This window comes from Oreochromis niloticus, unplaced genomic scaffold (genome assembly GCF_001858045.2).
Source record: "Oreochromis niloticus isolate F11D_XX unplaced genomic scaffold, O_niloticus_UMD_NMBU tig00001124_pilon, whole genome shotgun sequence".
In the NCBI taxonomy this organism is placed as follows: Eukaryota; Metazoa; Chordata; class Actinopteri; order Cichliformes; family Cichlidae; genus Oreochromis; species Oreochromis niloticus.
In genome coordinates this window covers 139,966-166,472 of record NW_020327316.1, presented here as the reverse complement: position 1 = coordinate 166,472, position 26,507 = coordinate 139,966, and positions in this window count along the sequence as shown.

The following is a 26,507-nucleotide window of genomic DNA, read 5'->3' as shown; positions in this document are numbered from 1 at the left end:
GGCCCCAGTGTCTTCTGCTTCTTTTTGAGACCTGCTGCAATTCTGTCTACTTAGTGATTGATGACAAGGGTCCATTATTAGCTCTCAGAGACCCTGAAGCTTGAAGTTTATTACCTTAAAAGGCAAGTGTTATAGAAAAGAGAAGTTACATGTCTGTTTATAGTTATTAGAGATGTACAAGATGTACCCTTCTCTGTAAACAATGACTGTACACAATGTATTTTTGACCTGTATTTGACGTGTACGTGGGGGCGTGATCCTCCATGCTATAAAACCAGAACCCAGTGTATTTTTGTCAGAGCAAAACAGGGCATATGCTGATGGTTGTTCTCCTGTGTTAATAAACTCATCGTTTGATTGCACTTGTCTGGTGCCTCCGTCGTTTGTTGTCTGGTCTGCAGTTGATCGATCTCGCTTCATTAGGGACAAATGTAATTGCATGGCAGGATGCTGTAAACGGACCAAACTTCAGTCAGAAAAACAACTGCAATACGACGTTAGTCATCATTATACTGCTGCATGGGCTGGACTGTTGTTACATCGTAAGGTTTTAAAAACCGAGCTTTAAAATGAATAGTGGTTATAAAAACTGAGAGAGAACTACTGTGATCACTGACTTTTTTATGGGCTTGTTCACATTAAACAGAGCAAGATACAAAGCATTAACACATGTTAAAAAAACAACACCCTTAATAAACGCAGAGTAGTTTGGACCTGGAAGCAGGGTTCATCAGGGCATCACTTGAAGACCACCTGCTGTGAATTTTTTTTAATGCAGTACAGTTGTTATTATTGTCACTTGTCACATCCTGTTTATGACAGTTAAAATAAATAACATTCATATAAGAAATAAAATTGTCTTGTGTAAACTGTATATGGTGTTAAATAGGCCTTTGCTACTGTTCTTTAATGTCGATCATAAGGGTGGTACTTCAAGAGCCATATATTTTATGAGGTGGTACTCATTGTGAAAAGTTTGAGAACCACTGTTCAAGGGATGCCTTCTTTGGGGATCTGCCCAGATCGTAGGATCCATGTGACATTTGTTTGTATCCACCCAAAGCGATGTGGTGAAACAAGGTAGAAAACTGCCAATACTTTTCCATTTTGCAAATGCTGTGAATCCAGATGGAATAAATATAAGAGAGACAGATTGGTTCTCTCATGTAAGTCATAGTTTGTTTTATACAAGAACATGTACAGTTCTTTCACAAACAATTAACTTATTGCAGTTATCACCCATAAAAAGACATTGCTCTTGAACAGCAATCAAAGACAGAACACAGCATGACCGCAATAACACTTTGACCTAAGCAATAACAATTCCATGAATCTTTGCAATGTAGAAAACAGTCCATAGTCCAAGTAACCACTCCTTTTAGGCTGCTACTTTCACGGTCCTGGGTCGGAGACCCAGTGTTTTGAGTTTTGTACTTTTACTTTTGATTTTATCATGGTTTATGACTGTTTGTCTTTTGGTTTCTGTCCTAGTATTACTAGCTCCCTAGTTCTGTAGTGCTTCCTGAGTTCTAATTCTTAGGTTTTGTTATTTGGTTCCCGGTGTTAACTCTGTGCCTTTCTGTCTCACATTTCAGGTCTCTATGTTCTGCCTTCCCAGTCTCTGTTAAGTTTACGTGTCTAGAGTTCAGTCAGTGTGTTTCCTGTTTTACTTTGAAGGTCTGTGTTTCATGTCAGTGTTTCTAGTTTTGCTTCCCTTTGGTCTCGCCATGTCTGATTTCTCACCGCTGTGCTCTCCTCCTGTGTCTCATTCCCCTCATTATTCCTCAGTGAATTTAAGCCCTGCGTTTCTCTGCGCCAGTGTTGCGTCCTCCCCTCATGCTGTGTGTTTCCTTGAGTGCCTCTTGGTGAAGTTTAGTTTATATTTTTCAGTTTACTTTAGTTCTGTATCATTTCTGTGTGTCAGCAATAAAGCTGCTTTTTGAGTGTGTTGTGAGTTCTGCATTTTAGGTCCTCTTCCTGCCTGCACACAGCTGAATCATGACAGCTGTAATCTGAATAGTTCATTGTCTTTATTAGAAAGAAGATAGCTGACAAACTGTTTTCTACCTATCTACATTTAAAACAACATGTACATCTCCCTTCATAAATTAGCTTATCATAGTTATCAGCCATAAAAACACACTCTACTTGGAAACGATCAAGGACAGTGCACAACATCACAATGATAACAGTAACAGTCCAATTAGCCTTTGCGATCTGCAAAGCTGTCCATAGTTGAAGTAACCACTCCCCTTGGGCTGCTACAAAGTTTTCAGAGCTCTTAACTTTTTGTCATGTTACATTTCAAGGACCTACTTTAGTTAACCTACTTGTAGCTAATGCTGAATTTGGTGTGATCCTTTGCAGGTGAAAAGTTGGAGAGAGAACAGGCAAATCCAGGCCTAAAGATTTGATTATATCTGTGTTCCGTGTTGAGTGGAAATCCAGGTGATCTTGATTTTTTTACTCTAATACAGAACTAAAATGAAATGAAAAGCTACAAAACCTATTTTCAGGTTCACAGGTTTTCGATTGTGAACATTTTAGGTACAATCTTCTGAACTTCACACCTTCCTATTTAATGGTATTTCTTTATTTTCATGACTGTTTATATTGCATATTCTCACTGAGTGCATCAAAACTATGAAAAACACATATGGAATTATGGATTAAACAAAAAGTGTGAAATAAATCATGTTTTAATTAAATTCAATTCAGTTTTATTTATATAGTGCCAAATCACAACTACAGTCGCCTCAAGGCGCTTTATATTGTACGGTATATCCTATAATAAAAGATACAGAGAAAAACCCAACAATCATATGACCCTCTATGAGCAAGCACTTTGGTGACAGTGGGAAGGAAAAACTCCCTTTTAACAGGAAGAAACCTCCGGCAGAACCAGGCTCAGGGAGGGGTGGGCATCTGCTGCGACCGGTTGGGGTGAGAGAAGGAAGACAGGATAAAGACATGCTGTGGAAGAGAGAAAGAGGTTAATAACAGGTATGATTCAATGCAGAAAGGTCTATTAGCACATAGTGAGTGAGAAAGGTGACTGGAAAGGAAAAACTCAATGCATCATGGGAATCCCCCGGCAGCCTACACCTATTGCAGCATAACTAAGGGAGGATTCAGGGTCACCTGGTCCAGCCCTAACTATATGCTTTAACAAAAAGGAAAGTTTTAAGTCTAATCTTAAATGTAGAGATAGTGTCTGTCTCCCGAATCCAAACTGGAAGCTGGTTCCACAGAAGAGGGGCCTGAAAACTGAAGGTTCTCCCTCCCATTCTACTTTTAAATACTCTAGGAACAACAAGTAGGCCTGCAGCGTGAGAGTGAAGTGCTCTAATAGGGTGATATGGTACTACAAGGTCATTAAGATAAGATGGGGCCTGATTATTTAAGACCTTGTATGTGAGGAGCAGGATTTTGAATTCAATTCTGGATTTAACAGGAAGCCAATGAAGGGAAGCCAAAACAGGAGAAATATGCCAGTACTCTTGCTGCAGCATTTTGGATTAACTGAAGGCTTTTCAGAGAGTTTTTTAGGACATCCAGATAATAATAAATTACAGTAGTCCAGCCTGGAAGTAATAAATGCATGAACTAGTTTTTCAGCGTCACTCTGAGACAGAATATTTCTAATTTTAGAGATGTTGTGCAAAGATGCGCAAAGATGTTGGAAGAAAGCAGTCTTACATATTTGTTCAATATATGCGTTGAAGCACATGTCTTGGTCAAAAATAACTCCAAGGTTCCTCACAGTGTTACTGGAGGCCAAGGTAATGCCATCCAGAGCTAGAATCTGGTTAGATACCATTTTTCTAAGATTTTCAGGGCCAAGTAAAATAACCTCAGTTTTATCTGAATTAAGAAGCAGAAAGTTAGAGGCCATCCAGGTCTTTATGTCTTTAAGACATTCCTGCAGTTTAACTAAATGGTGTGTGTTATCTGGCTTCATGGATAGATAGAGCTGGGTGTCATCTGCATTCCAGAGAAAATGTATACTATGTCTTCTAATGATACTGCCTAGGGGAAGCATGTGTAATGTAAACAGAATTGGTCCTAGCACTGAACCTTGAGGAACACCATAATTGACCTTAGTGTGTGAAGAGCACTCTCCATTTACATGTAAAAATTGGAGTCTATTAGATAGATATGATACAAACCACTGCAGTGCAGTACCTGTAATACCTACAGCATGTTCTAATTGCTCTAATAGAATATTATGGTCAACAGTATCGAACGCCGCACTGAGGTCTAGCAGGACAAGCACAGAGATGAGTTCACTGTCAGAGGCCATGAGAAGATAATTTGTAACCTTCACTAAAGCTGTTTCTGTGCTGTGATGAGCTCTGAAACCTGACTGAAACTCTTCAAATAAGCCATTCCTCTGCAGATGATCTGTTAGCTGTTTGACAACTACTCTTTCAAGGATTTTTGATATGAAAGGAAGGTTGGAGATTGGCCTATAATTAGCTAAGACAGCTGGGTCTAGAGATGGCTTTTTAAGTAAAGGTTTAACTACAGCCAGCTTGAAGGCCTGTGGTACACAGCCGATTATTAGAAATAGGTTGATCATACTTAAGATTGAAGCATTAATTAGTGGCAGGACTTCTTTGAGCAGTTTTGTTGGAATGGGGTCTAAAAGACACGTTGATGGTTTGGAGGAAGTAATTATTGAAGTTAACTCAGAAAGATCAATTGGAGATAAGAGTCTAACTGAATATCAATGGTATTAAAATTCGCTGTAGATAATATTACATCTGTGGGATGATTATTGGTAATTTGTTCTCTAATGATTAAAATTTTATTTGTGAAGAAGTTCATGAAGTCATTACTAGTTAACATTAAGTTGGCTCAATAGAGCTCTGACTTTTTGTCAGCAGTGCTGAAGAGAAACCTAGGGTTGTTCTTATTTTCTTCAATCAGTGACGAATAGTAAGATGTTCTGGCTTTGCGGAGGGCTTTCTTATAAAGCAACAAACTATTTCTCCAGGCTAAATGATGATCCTCTAAATTTGTGACACACCATTTCCTCTCCAGCTTACGAGTTATCTGCTTTAGGCTACGTGTTTGAGAATTATACCACGGAGTCATGTACTTCTGATTTGAGGCCTTAGTTTTCACAGGAGCTACAGTATCCAGAGTCGTACGTAGTGAGGAGGTAAAATTATTAACAAGATAATTGACCTCTGTTGGAGTAGCGTTCAGATAGCTGCTCTGCTCTATGTTGGTACAGGGCATTGAAGATGATAACAGTGGGTGGATTATATTCTTAAACTTAGTTGCAGTGCTTTCAGAAAGACATCTACTGTGATAAAGTCTGCTCTCCACTGCTGTGTAATCAATTATTGTAAATGTAAATGTTATCAAGAAATGATCAGACAGGAGAGGGTTTTCAGGAAACACTGTTAAATGTTCAGTTTCTATGCCATATGTTAAAACAAGATCTAGAGTGTGATTAAAGTGGTGGGTGGGTTCTTTTACAGTTTGAGAGAAGCCAGTTGAGTCTAATAACAGATTAAATGCAGTGTTGAGGCTGTCAGTTTTAGCATCTACATGGATGTTAAAATCACCCACAATAATTATTTTATCTGAGCTGAGCACTAAATCAGATAAAAAGTATTTATTTGTCTTTATTTATTCAGTATTCATTTTTCTTCGATGCCCTCTTTTCCTCTCTAGTTGCCAGGTCTGCTGCTTCCTTTTGTCAAGCATGTTTGGTTCCTTTGATGTCCTTGTATTTCATCACTGCTACTTCCCTGGGCAGCTTGTATCAGTTCTTCCAATTGTTCTTTGTTTACTGGAGCATTAGTTGTAGAAAGCTCCATTTCCATTGTGATCCACATGAATTGCTGAGTTTTGTATAGAGGTTTTACTCTTTCTTCCTCCTGAAAGTTGTAGTGCTTTTAGTGAGAGCCAAAATTTCTGCCACCTGAGCTAAGGCAGGTTGTGTGATGTTTTCTTGTACCAATGGTTTCATGTGCCTTTCCATCATGGTTCTGACTCACCATAGCAAGTTTTTCTCGAGATCTGGATGTTCCAGTGGCTCAGTTTGTAGATCTGATGTCTGTAACTGCTTCCTTTTGCAGTTATATTGTTGATGTTTCCTTGATGTCTCCAAAAGTTGATTCTGTTCATCTGGACATAGGGTTTTCAGTGGGAGAAATGTTTCGTCACTCATCCAAGTGACTTCTTCAGTCTCAGCAGACTGCAGGTTTCCCCAATCTTATAAATGGTAGATTTGCATAATGACTGAAACCAGCCCACTGAAGGAACAATGGGCTGTGAGGTAATTATGATTAAGGAACTGATGTAATTTTTGGTCTTCACCTTTTAACTTGTAGTCTGTAGACTTTTACTCATCTTCCTTTTCCTCTTAACATTTAGTAGTACATATTTATGGTTGTCATCATGTGCTCTTGTTTTCTGTCCATTTCCTTCTTTTTGGGGCCTCCTGATTTCCACCTTTCCTTCTTCCATTCTGAGTGTGCATGCTCATATTCACTCATATTCTTCTTTAGCTTGTTTCTCTATTTGGAATATTGTTGCACTCCTGGGTAGTGCCCGCCCCCCCTGCAAGACAAAATGATCCCACTGATCCCATCTCTTTTTTAATTTCTTCTCTATTGTAGATCTTGCTTTCTTATCTTCTATACCAGGGGTCGGCAACCTTTCTGATGATGAGTGCCATCTAAAATTTCCTCAGAAGTCAATGTGCCATATGATTGCATTAGCAATAAATTTAAAAACGCTCTATATGAACAGTTACACACTTTATGGAACAACCTTATAGAATTATATTTGTTCGCAGATGTTGGCAGCTATCAGCGAAAAGTTATCAGCTATTTTGAAACAAAGAAAGACACTTTTTATCCATAACAAGAACTCCATAACAGCAAATGAACTATACAACAGAAAATGCAAATGCTTTTTATGGTCTCCTCACAACAATGATAAGAAAAATAAACTGGGCCAATATGCCATATTTGTTAATACAGGGATACACATGTTAATGTAATCTCTCGTCTCCCACTCAGAGACACAGGTCTCCGAGTGTCCAGCATTCAGATGGCTACCTGAGGACACACTTTGTGTGAGAGAAAATCTGCTCATATGTATGTAGAGCCAAATATTGTCAATAATGCCTCTGCAATGTTCTGAAGACAGTTAAACTTGTCAGGTAGTGATGTACAGCAGGTGAAAATGCAAGCTCCATGAACACGCACAGCTATGGATTCCAGCTGCGTTTGTAGTTCTGCAAACTTTGACCCCGACAAAGTCGAGCTTTTCAGTTCAATCAGCTGCATTTTGATGTCCTCTGTGTCCAGCCAGTTAATGCGAGGCAAATCCAGCTGCTCATTAAAGCTTTCTGGTTTGATCAGAAATGAAAACATTGGTCTATACACCTGAAAGTCCAGAAAACGCATTGTGAATTCTGTCTCGAGTCTATGGATGTATCCGTGTGTTGGGTCTGCGCTTAGCAGGCCCGCTGGTTCAGAGACTTATCACCCATTAACAAAGCAAGACAAACAGTTCAACCGGTTTTTATTTGCTAGCAAGGGGAGCCTGGTCGGCCGCACCTCTGCCCTCGACCTCAGACGACTCCAAAGAAGCAGCCTTTTATTGACACACAGTTTCATAAACACCCATTGTAAACCCCCCCTGTTAGGTTTTGTATTGTTGATTGTCATTTATGCTTAGAGATATCTACCCATATATGCTTAGAGTTTTATGACCAGTTGTAGATTATTAAGGATCAAACCTCTACCAGTCTGCAAACTTTGTGTGCATTCCAGAGTGCTCTGGCATGCACACACAACTTAAGGTCAGGAGAGAGGTTATATCAGCTCTTACTGATTTATGGTATAGGAGGACACCTACTCTGTATCTGATGAAGTATAAGAGCCTTTTGTTTAGATGGACCGCTAGACTCCTGGCACCAGCTCTGGGGAGTCTTCACAGGTTCACATTCTGACACACACACACACACACACACACACACACACACACACACAACGCACAGGCAAGGTACTCTTTGTGTGTATGTATACGTCATATGTTGATGAACCTATGCATATTCATGTAACCTCAATAAAAGAGCAGTGTTACGGGAGAGCGGACGAGAGCAACTGGGGTCAAGCGAAGGAACGGCGCTTGTCCGGTTCTCTCCCGTGCACGGAAACATAAAGAACGTTGCCTACTCGTGTCTTGCTTGCTGTGTAATTAAATTGTCTTCAACGTTCCAGCGAATAGGTTTAAGCTACAAACCTATCACCCCCTGTGGTGCGTCATAAAACTAAGGCACTAAGTGTGTGTGTGTGTGTATGCATGTACAAGCATGTGTGTGTGTGTGTGTGTGTGTGTGTATTTGTGTGATTTCCTGCTGATCACAAAGGGTCCCCGCACCCTTTATATGGCTTAACCCCTTTTTAACAGTCTTACCATACACAAGCACAAATGAGGCCATAAATGGCAAGAAGTAAATATCCTCACTAAATAATGACAGAGAACCTTCACATAGGATGTGCCTGTAGTTAAACACTATAGCTAATTACCTCCCCCAGCATCCTAGATGTGTAGGGAAGGAACAGAAGAATATCTAAACTAGACATGGCACAATACCACTTTTTTATGTCCGATACGATACCGATATCATAAATTTGGATATCTGCCGATACCAATATAAATCCAATATAGCGTATTTTATAATTTATTTTCTACATTTTGTATAAGTTCATACTCAAGTTTAAAAAAAAACAAACAAAATTAAAGCTATTCTGTTATACCTGTATGCAAAAAATACACTGCACCCAAAATATTTCATAGTTCAGTAATACTGTTCAATCTAATAAACTTAAACCTACACCATCCTCCCAATTCTGGTATTTTAAAGAGTAATTTGCGGAAATATTAAGCAACCTAACTGATAGGGTTGCCAACTTCAAGCAAAAAAAAAAAAAAAAAGGTAACAACCCCCACCCTCCACCTCATAATGCTTAATTGACGTAATCAACTTTAATTTAATGCATGTGTAAAAAAAAAAAAAAAGAAAGAAAAGAAAGAATGCACAGAAATCAATAATTTTTCCACAATAATTAAATAGATTCAACATCTTTCTTCAACAGAATTGCAGACTACACACATGGTATCTTCCCAAAGGAAAAAGTACTATAGCTTACTAGGTTATAAATTTGACTTAAAAGGTCCTATATATAATAATGGATTTCTATGCATTTTACATTAGATGAAAACTTGTGTAAGATTCAGATATTTATTTATTAAAAGCTAAACATGATAATACGAAAGGAAAGTATGTCTTTGTGCCCCCCTTTCCCTGTTAATGCCCTATCTGGCCCCCTGGCAAAACTTAGACCCGCCCCTGCACAGTTACCAGCCGTCAGCTGCGTAGAAACGGATCCTGGTGTATGAAGTATTATTAAATAAATTCTAACAACAGCTTATCAAGCTTAAACGTGCTACTGTTGTTTATCCGCTGGTTTCCTCTTTCTGGCGCAAAGTGAGCGATTAACAAACAAGAGAGACGGAGTCGCGAAAGAAAAGCTGATCAGCTGATCATTGATTAGTTTCATGATTGAAGTAGCAGCAGGAGAGGGAGGGAGAGAGAAGAGGCAGTCGCTCCATATATCGGTTGTTAAGCTTAACATGGCAACGCTTTACAAACAGTCAGAGATGAACTTAAACACTTCCTTTACTTCTCTGGGATACAATTGTCGGAGACGAAATGCCGGTTTGGAAGCACGTAGCGAGGCTCCAAATGCTCAACCAGACCAGAGGTCTCACATGCCACAGCCGCATACTCCTCCGACGTGCTAAGGTTATGAGCTGGGTTACGCCATGTCGCAAGTTTTGTGAGGTGCTTTTGTGATATTTAATGGATCGGATTCCTTTTTTTATTTTTCTCCGATATCCGATCCAGTAATTTAGGTCAGTATCGGACCGATACCAATACGTAATATCGGATCGGTCCATCTCTAACCTAAACATGCAGTTTAAGGCAAGGTTTACAAATTACAACAATTACGACCTAACACCGTGTATTTCCGTGGTCCTGATGTTGCGCTGAGCGGACAGCTCCTGAAGCATTTCAAGTGTCAGAATGTGGAAATTTCAACATCGCCTGAAAAAACTGTCAGCTAGCAACATCCCTCTCACCAGTAGGCTAAGTTATTTTTAACCAATTACAAGTTGAATCTGGTAGTTGGCAGTAGTTAGCTAAGATACCTTCATTAAAAAACGGCACAGCTAATGTGTCTATGTGTCAGCTGTGGCACGAGTGCCCAGGGTTGACGACCCCTGGACTATGCTGTTCATCTACTTGTAAAGGCATGGATGGCAACAGATTAACAAAGGTGAAACTGGCTCTTGCTACATCGTCCAGAGTAAAATACACAAAAATAACCAATAGAAGGCAAACTGCAGAACAGAAAATACCCAATTCCATCATAGTGCATGAAGAACAAACTTTATGACACATAAGTGCTGATGTCTAAACACAATTCATCGCTTCCCATGTTTATAAAAGAAGCGACTGTCTTTCATATTCTCTGCCACTGACCTAATTATTCTGTATTTGATGCTTAGCTACAAATTTTACTTCACTAGGACACATACATCACACATCCTACCATTTGTCTGTGATTTTTTGCTCAAATAGCTGTTTTCAAATAGCAGTTTTGTTCATGCTCAACCATAGACTGACCATTTTAGCAATTGCCAGTCATGCTGCTATCCAGAGTAACAATTAAATAAAAAATATCCCTATGCTAACAAACCCAATTCTACAATATCATACTTAAAAAAAAAAATATTCTTCTCAGCTTACAAGGTTAACATAGACAAGACTGAGCAAATAAATATAAATGGTACAATTCCAGAAAATATTAAAGGACAGAGTGAATTCAAATGGTCTAAAGAGGGTATTAAATACTTGGGAATTTTCATTCCCATACCCTTGGACCACTTGTTTGACAAAAATTATAATAAAATTATTCAGCATATCAGCAATGATTTAGAGCAGTGGTCTATTCTCCCCCCGTCTCTGTTAGGTCAAGTTGAATATATCTGTATGAATGTTCTGCACAGGCTACTCTATTTATTTCAGATGATACCAGTTGAAATCCCGAAGACAATTTTTGATAAGCTGGACGAAAGAATTTCGAGCATTAGGTAGGCTAAACAGCGGCCTAGAATTAGACTCAAAACCCTGCAGTTGCCCAGAATAAAGGGAGAAATGATATAGATACTTGCTGGCTCAAAATAGAAAAGCGAAATATCCCAAAAGACTGGAAACTGTCAGGGCTCTGTGTGCAGGCGGATGAGGAGGAGGATCCAAATGCGAGACTCGGTCACTGAATTGAAACTCAAACCTTAACTTTATTGCCGGTGAAAACAAAACATGAACTGAACAAAGAAAACTGACCACAGAGAACTGAAACAAACAGGCATAATCTAATGGTACAACACAACACCGAGCACGGGAAAACACAGGGCTTATATACACAGGGTGGTAATCAGGGAATGGGCCACAGGAGGGAGACGCAGCTGGGAGGGATTGGACTAACGAGACAGGGGGAGCAAAGCTTCACACACTAATATAAGACAGACTTTCCCAATAAAGCAGGAAACAAGAAACCACTAAACAAAGACGCACACAGAGAGGCAGACAGAATAACACATGCAACTCAAACAATACATAAAACAGAAACCAAACAAAACACAAGGAGCAAGAGTCCAGATATACAAAACAAAACTAGACCGGGTCAAACCATGAGTCCACGAAAAGTTCAGGGGGCCGACCATGCGGACGGCAATGGCAGCGACGGGGAAACAGTTCTGGGGCCGACCGTGCACACGGCAACAGCGGCGGCGCAGAAAAAACAAATCAGGAGGCCGGCCACGCGGAAGGCAGTGGCGGCGACAGAGCAGGTCCGGGGGTCGGCCGCGAAGCCAGCGGCAGCAGCGAATTCTTTCAGGAGGCCGCCCCGATGGCCATGATGCCAACTTAGAGGCCTGGAAAGCGGCCGACGAAGGCGAGGTGGAACAGGCCGAGCTGGATCTGACGGCAGGACCAGACGAGGCAGGACCAGACGAGGCCGGACCAGGCGTGGATGAAGACGCGGCTGCAGACCCTGACGGCAGCGGGGTGGCTGCGGAACCTGACGGTGGTGATGCTGCAGGCGACAATGTGGATGCTCAACCCATTCTCACTCCCGATGCTGCAGGCGGTGATGCTGCAGGTGACGGTGTAGAAGTCGCAGGGGATGATTCAGCAGGTGATGGCTTAACAGACTTCCCCGGACCATCAGCAGACATGAGGATGTGCTGGCTGGGTCCTCCAGGACCCCCAGCAGACGGGGCGTGGTGCTGGACGGGCTCCTCGGGCCCTCCAGCCAATGAAGCAGGAAGCTGGCTGGGTTCCCCTGAACCCCCAGCTGACGAGACTTGAGGCTGGACGGACTCCTCGGGCCCTCCAGCTGACGAGACTTGTAACAGCAGTCTGGCGAGGCGGGAGCGGCTAGCAGGACCAGCAGGCATGTGGTGTGGAGGTTAGCTGAAGATACCCGAAGCCAGTCGGTTAAATCCAATAACAGACCTTTATTTGCCGTCAGCAACATTACACCATACAAGCCAGGTCTTCACGGCTCTACTCTGTCCGTACATACATGTGCGGGGATCGGTAGTCGCCGGCGCCAGGCCGTTACAACAGTAAAGTTTCTTAGAGAGAAAAGAACATGAGCAGCACGGAATGGCTGCCGCTAACAACACACACCCACTAGGAGACTCCCACAACTACTACAATAGTAGGGCAACCCCCCCTAGTGGTGCTATAACCCAAAAGGGGTTGTTACATCACCCCCCCGGCAATTAGAAGGCTGTCCTCAGCCGCACCCAGGTAACCCTCCTCCCGCTACCCCCTTTCACTATACATAGCTACTTAAGGTAGTAAGCAGGCTGTGGAGGAATTGTTATACAGCATCGATACAGTCAATACAATCAACAAACAAAATTAGTGCCCGCCGGCAATTAGAAGGCTGACCTCAGCCGGACCCCAGGTGACCCTCCTCCCGCTACCCCTTTTCACTCTACAAAGCTACTTTAGGTAGTAAGCAGGCTATGGAGGAAGTGTTATACACCCTGGCCTTACAGCATTGATACAGACAATACAATCAATAAACAAAATTAGTCTTTGAAGCAATTAGAAGGCTGTCCTCAGCCGGACCCCAGGTGACCCTCCTCCCGCTACCCCTTTTCACTCTACAAAGCTACTTTAGGTAGTAAGCAGGCTATGGAGGAAGTGTTATACACCCTTCCAGCCTCGGTACAGTCAATAAACAAAATGAGTGATTGAAGCAAACAATACAGAACATACAGTGTTACTGGCTAGTCATCCTCTGGAGATGGTCCTAGACAAGGGAAAAACAGACAAAAATACAACACATCCCGTCGCTTAAATCAGTATGATAGAAAACCAAACCAAAAGCCTTTCACGGGCCGCAGTGATGAGGGTTCAGCGGAACAGAACAAGTAATCATCCCTTATAAACAGAATAATTACAGCATGTACATGTATGAAACCAACCTTCAGTCAACATTGAGTCTGTCCGTATGATAACGGTTAGTCCACCTGGTACCCGTCCAACCAGCGGTCGTTAAGGGGCACCGGCGGGGTTTGTTGGGAAGATGGCCGCTCTCCCGGCTCTCCCCCAGCTCCATGATCCAAACACTCCAGTAGGCTCCTTTGTGGCTCCAGCGAACCCTGTAAGCAAACTCGTGGCTTCGCGACCTCTCCTTCCAAGTTTCCCACTTCAAGGTTGAGGTCAAGAGGCGTAGAGTGAGGGATGATGTACTTCGTCAGGCCAGGCGCCTCAGCATCCGGGTCACAGCCATCTTCCTCACTCCCCGTGTCTGCGCGGGACGCCATTTTAAGTGTGGAAACAACTCTCTCTCACAAAAGTTATAGCGAAGTGAAAGAGCGTTCACACACAGTACCTAAGCGTTAATATCAGTCAGACAGAGAGCGTCCATGCACACTCTGATGCTTCAATGTTTCACACAAGACAACACGTCCCTCTGAAAGAACACTGAGTCAAGGTCACTGTAGCGTTAGCCTTAGCTTTAGCGCCGCCGATGTCGTAACGGTCCAATAGCACTGCGTTGGTGGTCCGACGGACCGTACAGTTACTCACGGAGTACTCTCCTTCGGGCAGGCGAGCGTGTCAAGCGACGGGTCGGCGCTCTCCCGAGCCTGCAAATATCGTTGAAATCGCGGGGAGTCGGCTCCTTCACGGGGTCCTATCGGCCCGGCCAATACAGCCAGACGAAGAGAAAAAAAAACACGCCACCTCAGCCGAAGTGTCGATCGTTGAAAAACACGGGAAAAATATCCGAGCCCACCGTCTGTCGGTCCGGATGACGACGAAGATACAGAGAACAATGTTCGGGCGCCACTTTGTAACAGCAGTCTGGCGAGGCGGGAGCGGCTAGCAGGACCAGCAGGCATGTGGTGTGGAGGTTAGCTGAAGATACCCGAAGCCAGTCGGTTAAATCCAATAACAGACCTTTATTTGCCGTCAGCAACATTACACCATACAAGCCAGGTCTTCACGGCTCTACTCTGTCCGTACATACATGTGCGGGGATCGGTAGTCGCCGGCGCCAGGCCGTTACAACAGTAAAGTTTCTTAGCGAGAAAAGAACATGAGCAGCACGGAATGGCTGCCGCTAACAACACACACCCACTAGGAGACTCCCACAACTACTACAATAGTAGGGCAACCCCCCCTAGTGGTGCTATAACCCAAAAGGGGTTGTTACAGACTTGAGGCTGGACGGGCTCCTCGGGCCCTCCAGCTGACGAGACTTGAGGCTGGACGGGCTCCTCGGGCCCTCCAGCTGACGAGACTTGAGGCTGGACGGGCTCCTCGGGCCCTCCAGCTGACGAGGCAGGAGGCTGGACGGGCTCCTCGGGCCCTCCAGCTGGAGCAGATGCAGGGCCAGAGGCAATTGGGACCCCTGGCTGAGGGCGAAGATGAGTGGCTGACTGAGCAGATGACAAAGTTAATGATTCCTCTACTAACTGAGCTACTGACTGGGCTATGGGCTATGGGCTATGCAATAAGTCTGGTTGTGGTAATGACTGAGCTACGGGTAGCGGGGCTGAATGTGGTGGAGGTGTTAACTGAGCTGAAGGTGGCGGCCGGGCGGCTAACTGAGCTGAAGGTGGCTGCCGGGCCGCGGACACTGGAAGCTGAGCTGAGGGTGACTGCTGAGCAGGTAACTGAGCTGAAGGTGGCCGGGCAGCTGACTGAATAAACATAGCCCCAGAATAAACAGTTCCAGATGAAACAGTCTTAACTCCTGGGTCCGAAGGAACATCAGGAGCACAGTCCAAGGGGAACCAAGGGGAAAATAGGGCTTTGGAGCGTGATGTCACAGGGGTGGGCGTGGAAAGGATTTTGGCCTGATGCAGCATTTTCAGGGTCAAAACAAAGCGCAAGCGAAAAGGAGCGTAGGCACACACAACAGCCATGGTTCGTACTTGCTGTGTGGTCCGCTGCAATGTTCAATCGCACGACCGGCAAGAGAATAAGCTTGAAAATGGTTTATCTTTTCATTCTTTCCCCACCTGGAAGCAACATGAGGCAGCTCGTGTATCGGATGTTACCAAACAAAGGCGTCTAGCCTGGATAGCAGCTGTGAGACAAGCTGATATCCAGTTCTCTTCCATCTCCAAATATCTGTTGGTGTGCTCCAGACATTTTCATTCCGGTAAGTTCTAAATACGTTCATATCACTCTTTATAGCTTATTAGTTTTATTTGCGATGCGCTCTGAGGTCATAGCAAATTAGAACAAACATCCTACTGAGTGATTTTGCAGAACTACCTTCTATTTCTAGAGTTGCTAATTATTTGGCATTATTGCAGGCAAACCAGCCTTTGAAATGGATGAAATATCATGACTGGGTTCCAGCGCTACACAAGGGACCTGCTTCAAACTTACCACCATGCCAATTAGATTACTTCTTCCATGTGAGGGTGAAGAGGTGACCCTTCAGGATAAGATGGTGAAAGTTCGCTGCGTTTGGTGAACAGTGTGGTAGTAAAACCAAAAAAAAATGAAACTTGCTCCTGTTAAATATTCTTAAGTCTTGTGCTGTTTAAATAGCAATAATTTTTCAAAAGATACAGTAATTAAAGTAGTGTTAGTAGTGGGTGATATCATGTAAACACGGTCATGATTTTGTGTAAACATTTTGTCATTTGTAAACTATAAATGACATGGATTCTACATTATAGAACATCACATCAGTTACAAAGTGGTTTTAATCAAAAAAAAAAAAAAAAAAAAAAAAAGGCAAAAATTGGTTTGTCTCTTTATTCAACTTTTGAACAGTGGTACTCAGTCAGTATACATATTCAGTAAATGCAAATTATTTACATGGCAGTGCACTACAGGTATAAATCTAGACCCCTAGATAAAACATTATGTGTCGTTCCCATGACCCACAGCTTTACTGTGTTCCAGCAAAGTATCCAATAGCAGTGACAACTCCTCCACAATAGCAGGTGGGATTTTTTTTTTTTGAGGACGGCTCCTTTTACCTTTCAATACAGATGGTCTGTTTAGGTTTTGATCAAGAGCCTTTTTTTGGGCAGCTGAAGAGGAGAGGTCTAGTTTATGGCCAACCTCTGGCTGTATCTTGGTCATATTACCCAGCAAAACCCAGTATGCAGGTTCATCTGTAACAGGCCTTGTGCCACGGATCCGCACTTTTGCTTCTACATTAAACAGAAGAGCAGCGACATGGATGCAGGTCTCCGCGACTCCGGCCATACAGGTGCAGTGGGCAGCTTCAACCTTCCCTGTGATGCTCACAGTGACCCATGGCTGCAGTGCTGGTTCATTCACTCTTTGAGAGTGCAAGACCTGAAACACACACAGACAAAGTTAATTTAAAGACAAGAACTAATGCGCCAAGGCTGACACAAATGTGTTTTATCTACTTTATCATAAATGTAACAAAGTGTTTAGAAAGTTAGCACATACATGTAATTTTTCATTTTTTTATGCATCCATCTATAGAACGCTGCATGTTATATCCTAAATCTGCCTGTTCTCTTTCTCAGAAACCTGCCTGCAGAAAATGAACCTAAAGTATGTAATGCAAGGATGTAATCACTTTCAAGATGGAGAAAGCATAAAGTGAATCACTTAATATGATAAGGAGATTCTGCAGGTCATTAATCAATGTATAAAATTAAAATAAAATGTATTTTTAGGGACACAGGATACAAATATGGAAGCAAGATGTATAATTAGAATTATTTATAAGAAATATGAATAAATCATTGAAATTTCTTTAACCATAAAGAATAACTAAATCCTTCAGGACAATGTCTCATCAATGCACTGAACTCACTATGTTATCCCTCTAACAGCCTCCACATGTTCTCACTGTAATTTCTCCCTCATGAATGAATTTATGCTGCACTAATTTGAATGTTCGGGGGAAAATCAAACGCATTTCACTTGCAGTACTCAAGCTGACTTACCTTTGTTTGAATGACGACTTGTACGCGCTGACTCCACAGACAAGGTACGAAAATATGTCAGGCTACGTCAATAGCGGTAGGTCTTCAGGGTTTCTACTCCACGGCCGTATTTCATACGGGTCCACATTTCCAATGCACGCAATTTTCTGCAAGTACCACCGCTTCGCCTCTGGACACAATCGGTCTCTATACAGTCCATTCTCTTTTGAGCTGCCTTTAAGCATCTTTCTTGTAGTCGTCGTTCCAACACAGTGTGTTTGTTTTGATTCGTAGACCCCGAGAATGGCGCCACGCTCCCACAATGCATTGCGGCGTGACGTCAACTCCAAAGCCCTATAATCGTTCTCAAAACGAATACTTTTACTTTCCCGAATAGGAAAAACACGAGCTCTAGTGTTCATGAAGCTGGCGTTCGCGGCCTTGGGGGAAAACAGTCCGTTTATCCCTTGACAAAAAAGGCGAACGAAGGGAGACTTTGTCACTCACCCTAGGCGGTTGTTTGAAAAGAATCCCAGGCTCCTGCTGGAGCTGTGAGTGCTGGCGGCGCGTTCGCTGCTTCCCTGTTGAAGAGGGAGCAGCGCTGGCTGAATGCAACGAGGGAAGACTCAGCTGCGGCTGCTCCTGCTGTGATGTGGAAACGCTGGGTGAGTTGGGTGGCATGATAATAATCCCTAACATCTTGTAAAATGCTTGTGCAGGTGTAAGCTGGTTGCTCGCGGTCTCATAGTAATCCTGCGGGACCGGCTGGAGTGTTTTCTGTGAGACCGGGGCGTCCGGGGGGAAGAAGCAGGTGCGTGGGCCGAAGGGTAGGCTGCTAGCGAGGAACGGCAGCACGGAGACCCTCCAAGCGCTAGCCGGGTCCCGTCAAAAGGTGAGCTGCGCTTCCTCAGTGAGTCTGCTGGATCCATACTGGTCGCGTCGTTCTGTCAGGGCTCTGTGTGCAGGCGGATGAGGAGGAGGATCCAAATGCGAGACTCAGACACTGAATTGAAACTCAAACCTTAGCTTTATTGCCGGTGAAAACAAAACATGAACTGAACTGAACTGAACTGAACTGAACTGAACTGAACTGAACTGAGAAAACTGACCACAGAGAACTGAAACACACAGGCATAATCTGATGGTACAACACAACACCGAGCACAGGAAAACACAGGGCTTATATACACAGGGTGGTAATCAGGGAATGGGCCACAGGAGGGAGACACAGCTGGGAGGGATTGGACTAACGAGACAGGGGGGAGCAAAGCTTCACACACTAACATAAGACAGACTTTCACAATAAAGCAGGAAACAAGAAACCACTAAACAAAGACGCAGACAGAATAACACATGCAACTCAAACAATACATAAAACAACAAATCCTTAAACACGGATAAACAGAAACATGAAACTAATAATAATCTATCATCATCATAATCATCACCACCACCACAAGTACTCCAATCCATAATGCAAAAACACACCAAAATAACTGAAACACAGATTCCCAACAAAGCACCAGAGAAACATAAAGAATAATCCATCATTCAAAAATGAACCAAAACATAACAACTCAAAATACTGGGTCAAACTGACCCAGTATTGTGACAGAAACACTACCTTTCTTAGCAGGACCCATAAAAGAAATGGCAACCCTGACAAAAAATACATAAAATGTTTGAACAAAATTCAGTCAGCACTGGGACTACCAAAGTATCTTTCTTTACTATCAAGCATACAATCTATGAAAACCTTTTCCCCTAACAACTCGGATACTGGGTTTAAAACGTGGGCACATAATGTACTGAAATATGTACAACAACTATTGGAACAATGGAACTTTAAGACATTTGAACATCTGAAGAATAAATTTATTCTCCTCAGGACAGATTTTTATAGACCGCTACAACTAATATCCTTCTTGATGATACTCAAAAGCTGGGGAAACATTGCCAACCCCACACCAAATGAAGAATTTCTAAAAAGTAAACAAATCAGAAACAGAGACAAGAAGACTATTAGTAAAATCTATAACGCAGGCTCATCAATGATTAAGCATAATTCCCTGAGGATGAGGGAAAGGTGGAGGCAGAAATAAATAAAAAAAATACCTGATGACACCTGGTGGGAAATATGTACTGAAGCACAGCAAACCACTAGTTCAAACACATGGAGAGTTTAAATGGAACAATACCACCAGATTCTACAGAACACCAGAAATAACTGCTAAGATGGGTCCAACACATCTGAGCTTATGCTGGAGGAACTGTGGGACACACTCTGCCAACCATACTCATATATTCTGGCTCTCAAAGACATTTTCCAAGGTAAATATTCCACTAAGTCCTACAGTAGCACTGTTGGGAAGGATTGCAGAACATATTGACAGCAAAGCCACAACTTACTTTCTAAGATATATTACTCACTGCAGCCCTAAAATGCATAACTATCAGATGATTAAAACCAGAAGCTCCCACATACAATATATGGATCCAGAAAGTGTATGATGTCTGTCTGATGGAACAAATTACATACTCAGACTACAGAAACCTGTCTTTGAGAAACGGTGGGGACCCATGTTACCTTTACTATTACAATGAAGAACACCACCTAATTTTAAGAGCTCTCTCTCCATGCACACATACACACACATATTTATGGACGGCACAGGAACAAGGAGACCAAAAGACTGCCTCACATAAGGCCTAAGACTGCTCATGTATATGTTTGTACATACGGGTACAGTTGAATAGAGGAAGTGTAGGATGTATCACTGCTGATTGAAGAAAATAAAAATTGAGTTAAAAAAAGAGTAATAATTAAGAAGATGCAACACTGCTGTAATCTTGGTGTTCATGCCTGTTTGGACAGCAGGAGGTGTAGTTTCCCTGAATTTGTTTTCCTGAATTTCTCTGTATTTTTTGTAACTAAGAAGTCAGGAGGCAGCATGAAATATGAAGTAAATTCACAGCTTGTTTTTTTTCTAATTATATTAATTATCCTTTTATATATTACATATTCAGAGTAACATTTATTATAGTTTAGTAAATTAGTTATTATTCACTGTATGACATAATTATGATTAATAAAACATCAAAAAGATTATTCCCCCCACCCCAAAACAAACAAAACAAAACGAAAAAACTGGATATCCACAGAAGACAACAGTGATGGATGAACGCAGAATCAATTCCATGGTGAACCCCTTAAAAACAGCCAAACAAGTGAACAACACTCTCCAAGAGGTCGGCATATCTATATCCTAAAACAGAGGTCCGGCTGGCGCTGTTGTCTTTCTTCCAGCTCTTTATTTTGGGCTTCCATTCATCTACACTTGTCCTCCAGTTGAAGTTTCTCCTCTTCAATTTGTTTCATTTTTTTCTGGAGATGGTAGTTTTCCTTCCTACTCTCCTCTAATGCCCTTTGAAAGGATATGACGCCATTTGGGGAAATTGGCCGGCCACGACAGGAAGGAAGGTGGCGTAATCTTTTTGAATTGGTTGTTTTTTTCTTGGAAACATGTTGGAGTTTCTATACGATGACTTTGAAAAGCTTTCCAAATGTTTCTGTGGTGAACGTTTTGTAGGCTGCAAACACAGATGCTGCTGAAACGAACTAAAACTTGCTGTTTCTCACCCCTATTTAAGGAAAAACATCAAAGGACTTAAGATTCTTAAGATCTCCCTATGACATCATCACTCCCTAAGCCAATGAGATTGTCACAAGACGTGTGCTCCAGCTTTAGCTATAGACTCTGTCAAAAATGATCAACACAGATGTAACATGAAGAGCCTTTCAAGAACAGAGAAATTGTGGTGCGGTGATCGTGATCCCTTCAGGTCCCCTGACTGATCACTGCTAGAGAGGTACAAAGAAAAACTGAAATATTAGCGCCTATATTAAGAATGAAATGTTTCTTAGGATTAGCTGTTAACAATTACAAAATGAATTACATTAAATTAAATTAATTAAACATTAAATTCTTTGATCTATTGAATTTTTTATTGTGGTAGAAATCCTACCCTAAAGTTTTTCTACTGTTGTCATGTGCTTTGCTTTAACACTCTAACAGGTGATGCTACCATAGAACTGTTGCAGTAAAGTATGATAGTGGTGCAATAATAGCAGCCACTTATTATGGGCTGAATTTCCCGGCTGATTTAGTTTTATGTCATCTTTTTTGTTTTAGTGTGAATCTGTAATTAAAATGCTTATAGCCTTCTAGTCTTCTTGAATACTTGAATCTGGGTTGCTAGTTTAATTCACGTGTGGCTTTGAAGAATTGAACATACTGGTTCACCAAAAGCATCCAGATCCCAGAGCAGCCGGTTGGTCTTAGATAGTTTAAAGGTTGCACAGAGAGTGGGCCCCCTGTCTGTATACAGTGTATTGATGCCACGTGTTACTTATAGTGGAGACTGAGTATAACTTTGAACTGAAACGTTTAACCTTTATGCTCCACCAGGGACCCCAACCTGCCCGTCCCTCAGGACACCAAGTTCATTCATACCACGCCCAACCGCTTCGAGGAGGTCATCTGGACCAAGTTCAACTCGAAGGACAAGCAGTACCTTCACATCGGTTTGAAACCTCGTGTCAGAGACAACTACAGAGCTAACAAAGTGGCCTTTTGGCTGGAATTAGTCCCTCATCTTCACAGCCTGCACGACGTGCTCTTTCCCACCACTACGCGCTCCCCTGCAGGCCGTGACCCTGGCACCATGAGGCCAAGAAACAACGTTCCTCGAACCAATCGTCACCCTTACCCTACCTTCCCGTCAGATCCTGAGCCTGAGAGCTCAGAGCGCCCGCCCCAGGACCTCTTTCCCGGAGACACCCGCGACTACTCCACCGAACTGAGCGTGACAGTTGCGGTTGGAGTGTCGCTCCTCTTCCTCAACATCCTGGCTTTCACCGCCCTTTACTACAAGCGTGACAAGCGGCACGAGATGCGCCGGCACCGGCTGTCCCCTCAGCGGGGCGGCCCCGCCAACGACCTGGCTCACAGCCAGGAGGAGGAGATCATGTCCCTGCAGATGAAGCACTCGGAGCACGACGCTCACCACGACATGGAGCCCCTGCGACCCCACGACATCCTGCGGCCCGCCTGCCCTCCCGACTACACCCTGGCGCTGTGCCGCGCCCCCAACGACGTGCCGCTGATGACGCCAAACACCATCACCATGATCCCCAGCACCATCACCAGCATGCAGCCTCTTCACGCCTTCAACACATTCCCCTCCACCGGCCACAACAACACCCTGCCCCACCCCCACTCCACCACCAGGGTATAGTAGGGACAGGCCTGACACAGCGCCACCTAGGGACCAGGAACACTGGCTCTGCTACCGCTCTGGAAGGGAGGCCTCTGGACGTGGGCCTTCGTTCTGTCCTCTTATTCTCTTCTTTCTCCAAAAGCAACTACACCTGCTGCGTCATGTGCTGTAAAACTTGGCAGCTCCCTCCACTGGTGGCATGTGGAGGTGCAACTGAAGTGTACAGCAGCAGATGAGCAGTTTGGGGTGGGGGTGGGGTGGGTGACTCAGATCTTTCAAAGATACTTGTTGGGTCTAAACTCAGACCCCGCTGTATCCAGGACTTATTCCCATGAAAGAAAAACAAGGCAACAGCGTTCGATCGATTACTTGCGCAAGGGAGGCCTCATTTTTGTCCAGCACGAAAATGACCCCAAATCCGGCTTCCTCTCGCTGCCTTTTATTGAGAGACAGTTCACACAAAACACAGCAAAGCAACGCCCACATGGTTCTAAGGCATTGTATGTATATGTGTGAACTTCTGTATGTAAGTAAGAATGTGTATGTGTGTGAGACCTCCTGCTGACCAAAGGGTCGTAAAAGCAGGAAGCTTACATCAAAAGAAACAGATCTTTCAGATAGGATGTATCTACAATAAAACCTCCCCCAACACAAAGTGGTTAGAGGTGCTCAGGATCAAAGGAATGGCTTTGATAATACTGCTTGAACTAAGACTGTACAAATTTAAGAAACACAATGGCAACATTCAACAATTAGACCTAACATTTCCCCCCTTTTTGTCATTGTATATACTTAAATTTCAACTTATGCACCCTTTGTTTGGACAGTGTCAGTGTAGATTTCATTCATACACAACTCCTCTTCATTCACCTTCTATCGATGCAAAAGTTCACAGTTAATACATGTAAGCAGTTAACCTGCTTCTCATTGATCTCATACACAGTAAACTATATCCTATACGTAAGCAAATCTGTGTCAACAGTCCAAAAACAGGAATTAATATTTTCAAAAGAAGATGCCACCAAGGACCAGACATTCACCAAGTTATCCAGCCTTGTGGTGCATCTACTCCTGTCGTGCGATTCATTATGTATTCCTGCAAGTAAACAACTGAATGTCACAGTTAAGCAAGAAGAATCAACATACTCAAAAATCATATGTCACTACAATCCAACTGTATACAGACATAGACGTTCAAACACATCAGTTGACTTTATTGTTTGTCCATGTGGCTCTCAGCTAACTTCAAAGCTGTAGCCTGGTCAACACCCTTCTTTATGACTCCTATCAACCCCCCAAATCTTCTCACTGTAGGCATCCTGTGGGGGTTAGAGTCAACTGGTAAATTATCTGCATTTACAACTTCTCCTGTCCTGTTGTCACCACAGGAAAAGCTTTGTAAAGGAAATTGGATCAAGGTGTTTTGATCTTCTTGGCTCACAACCTCAACCAGCTTAGAGAAGTGTTCATGATGTAAATGTAGACAAAAGGCTTCTCTATTTACATCCTTCTTGCAGAGGACAAAAAGAATAGGTGACGTTCCACAAATTTCATGGTAAATCTCCAACTTGGACTAATCCATTGCCCTTCATACACATAGGCAACTGGCCTGTTTCCAGTTCGTTTAGCTGTTCAATGTCCTGCAGCGAGTCAGATACTTGGAGTCAGACTAGCAGGTCTGTCGTACCAGAGCAGTTCACCGTCCCAGCTACTGGTGAACCAACCGTCCATTTAGGTTCAGAAGTTGAAAAGTTGGCAGTGTTCCACGTTTACTCCTGGATGTGTTGCTAAGGCAACCAAACAAACTGTCTCGCTCTCAGTGATGCTATATGGCCACAGTCCAGAAGAATGTGTAGCCAGTGGCATCACAAGTATAACCATTGGTCTCGTTCTTCATGTGAGCAGTTGTGTTCACAAACTGCCACCAGTAGTTAGTTGAAAACCCCATGCGGGTACTGGGTGTGATTTGCTCTGTCCCAGTGCGCTCCTGTCATCCCACTCTGGGTCCACAGGCACAAGAAGGCGCACAGCACATTCCCAGCCATTCTGATGAGTACCTGTGGCTCAGTTGGTTTCTTCACCGGATTGAGACGAAGGGCCCTGGAGGCTTTCCCCCCCCTTTGTACCCAGTCTTCTTGCCACTTACCCCGAGCTGGCCTGGATGTGTGTCACCTTCTTGCAGTGCGCTTGATGTATCCAAGTGTTTCTTCCAGCAACTTCTCCGCTGTGGTCGTCGTCAGCAGCATCCGATAGGGACCTTCCCACCCTGGACTGGACCAGCACTTCCTCTCCATGGCCTTGTCAACATCCAATCTCCAGACTTCAGACTCCGCTCCTGCAGAGAAACAGAATCATCTGGCAGATCATTTGTTATCAAGACTTCTTTATTTTTAAACATTTTAAGCATCTAATCTGCTAATATGCTCTCTCTTCTGCTCTCCTATCATCACTACAGAAGACTAGAACTCTAAATACTCTAACATATATAATCTCAACGAGTCAGACCATTCTCTGTTGGAGTAATCCTCATGTACATCTTAACTAATTCTATACAGTCTAACCATGTCCTGCGTGTCTTCCTAAGTCTTAACTTTACTGTTCCATTGGTTCTCTCTATCAACCCTGCACTTTGTGGGTGATATAAACAACTAGAAAGCGAAAATTTCAGAAGAAATTTTAAGTGTGCCTATGCCGCTGCTAATCAGTGTAGTTTGCCATTCATACGGCTGCTTAGGACAAAACTCAGAAGAGCAGCCATTCTCCACCATGAACTATGGTAAAAACAAACACCGCTCACGCTTCACAGATGACAGCTTACAGTTTGGGGTAAAGATGAAGTTACTTCGTACAGCGCTGATTTGCAGATGCTGTGCACACAGGTTCATGAGCAGAAGTCCCATTGTACCACGGCAGATCCGACAATGTTTGCATGAACACGCTTTGAAGCATTACGTTATGGACCACTTTTCACACATGGTTGGTGTACCCAAACAGCCGGCTGTAGCTTTTCAACTCACAGCCCGACACACACCAAAAAAACAGCCGAGAGAGCACAGACAACGCCCGAGAGGCGTGATTGCAGGTGCCGCTCAGGTGGGTCCACCTCCCCTGCAGCGGCACTGCAGACCACGCACTGCCACACACATCAAACACGTAAAATAAATATTTATGCACTTTCGCATTCACTTTTTGTTTTTTGTTATTTTTACACAGTGTTCTGAATGATTAACAATGGTCTACAGCCAATCTTGTGTATTATTATACAAACTTTGGTTGTAAGATTCAGATAACTATTTAATAAAAGCTAAGTATTTTATATGAGAGTAAGAAATCAAAGTATAACTTTGTGTCCACCTTTCCCTGTTAATGCCCTACCTGGCCCCCTGGCAAAAGCTTTGCTAGATCCGCCCCTGCACAGTTACCAGCTGTCAGCTACACAAAAAAAGGAGCTTGGTGTTTATTTGTCTCTCAGAAACAGTTCATAACTTCCCTTCAACTCATTCATGTCACCTAAAAGGTAAACCTGTTTCTCCATCACCAGTTCAGCTCTGATGATTCAGTAAGGACATCTCTTGGTTTGGACCAGCCGCTTCTACAGCTGTGGCTCCAGCAAACATCAGCTGATACTAGAAATTAAAATCAAATGAATTCTAACAACAGCTGATCAA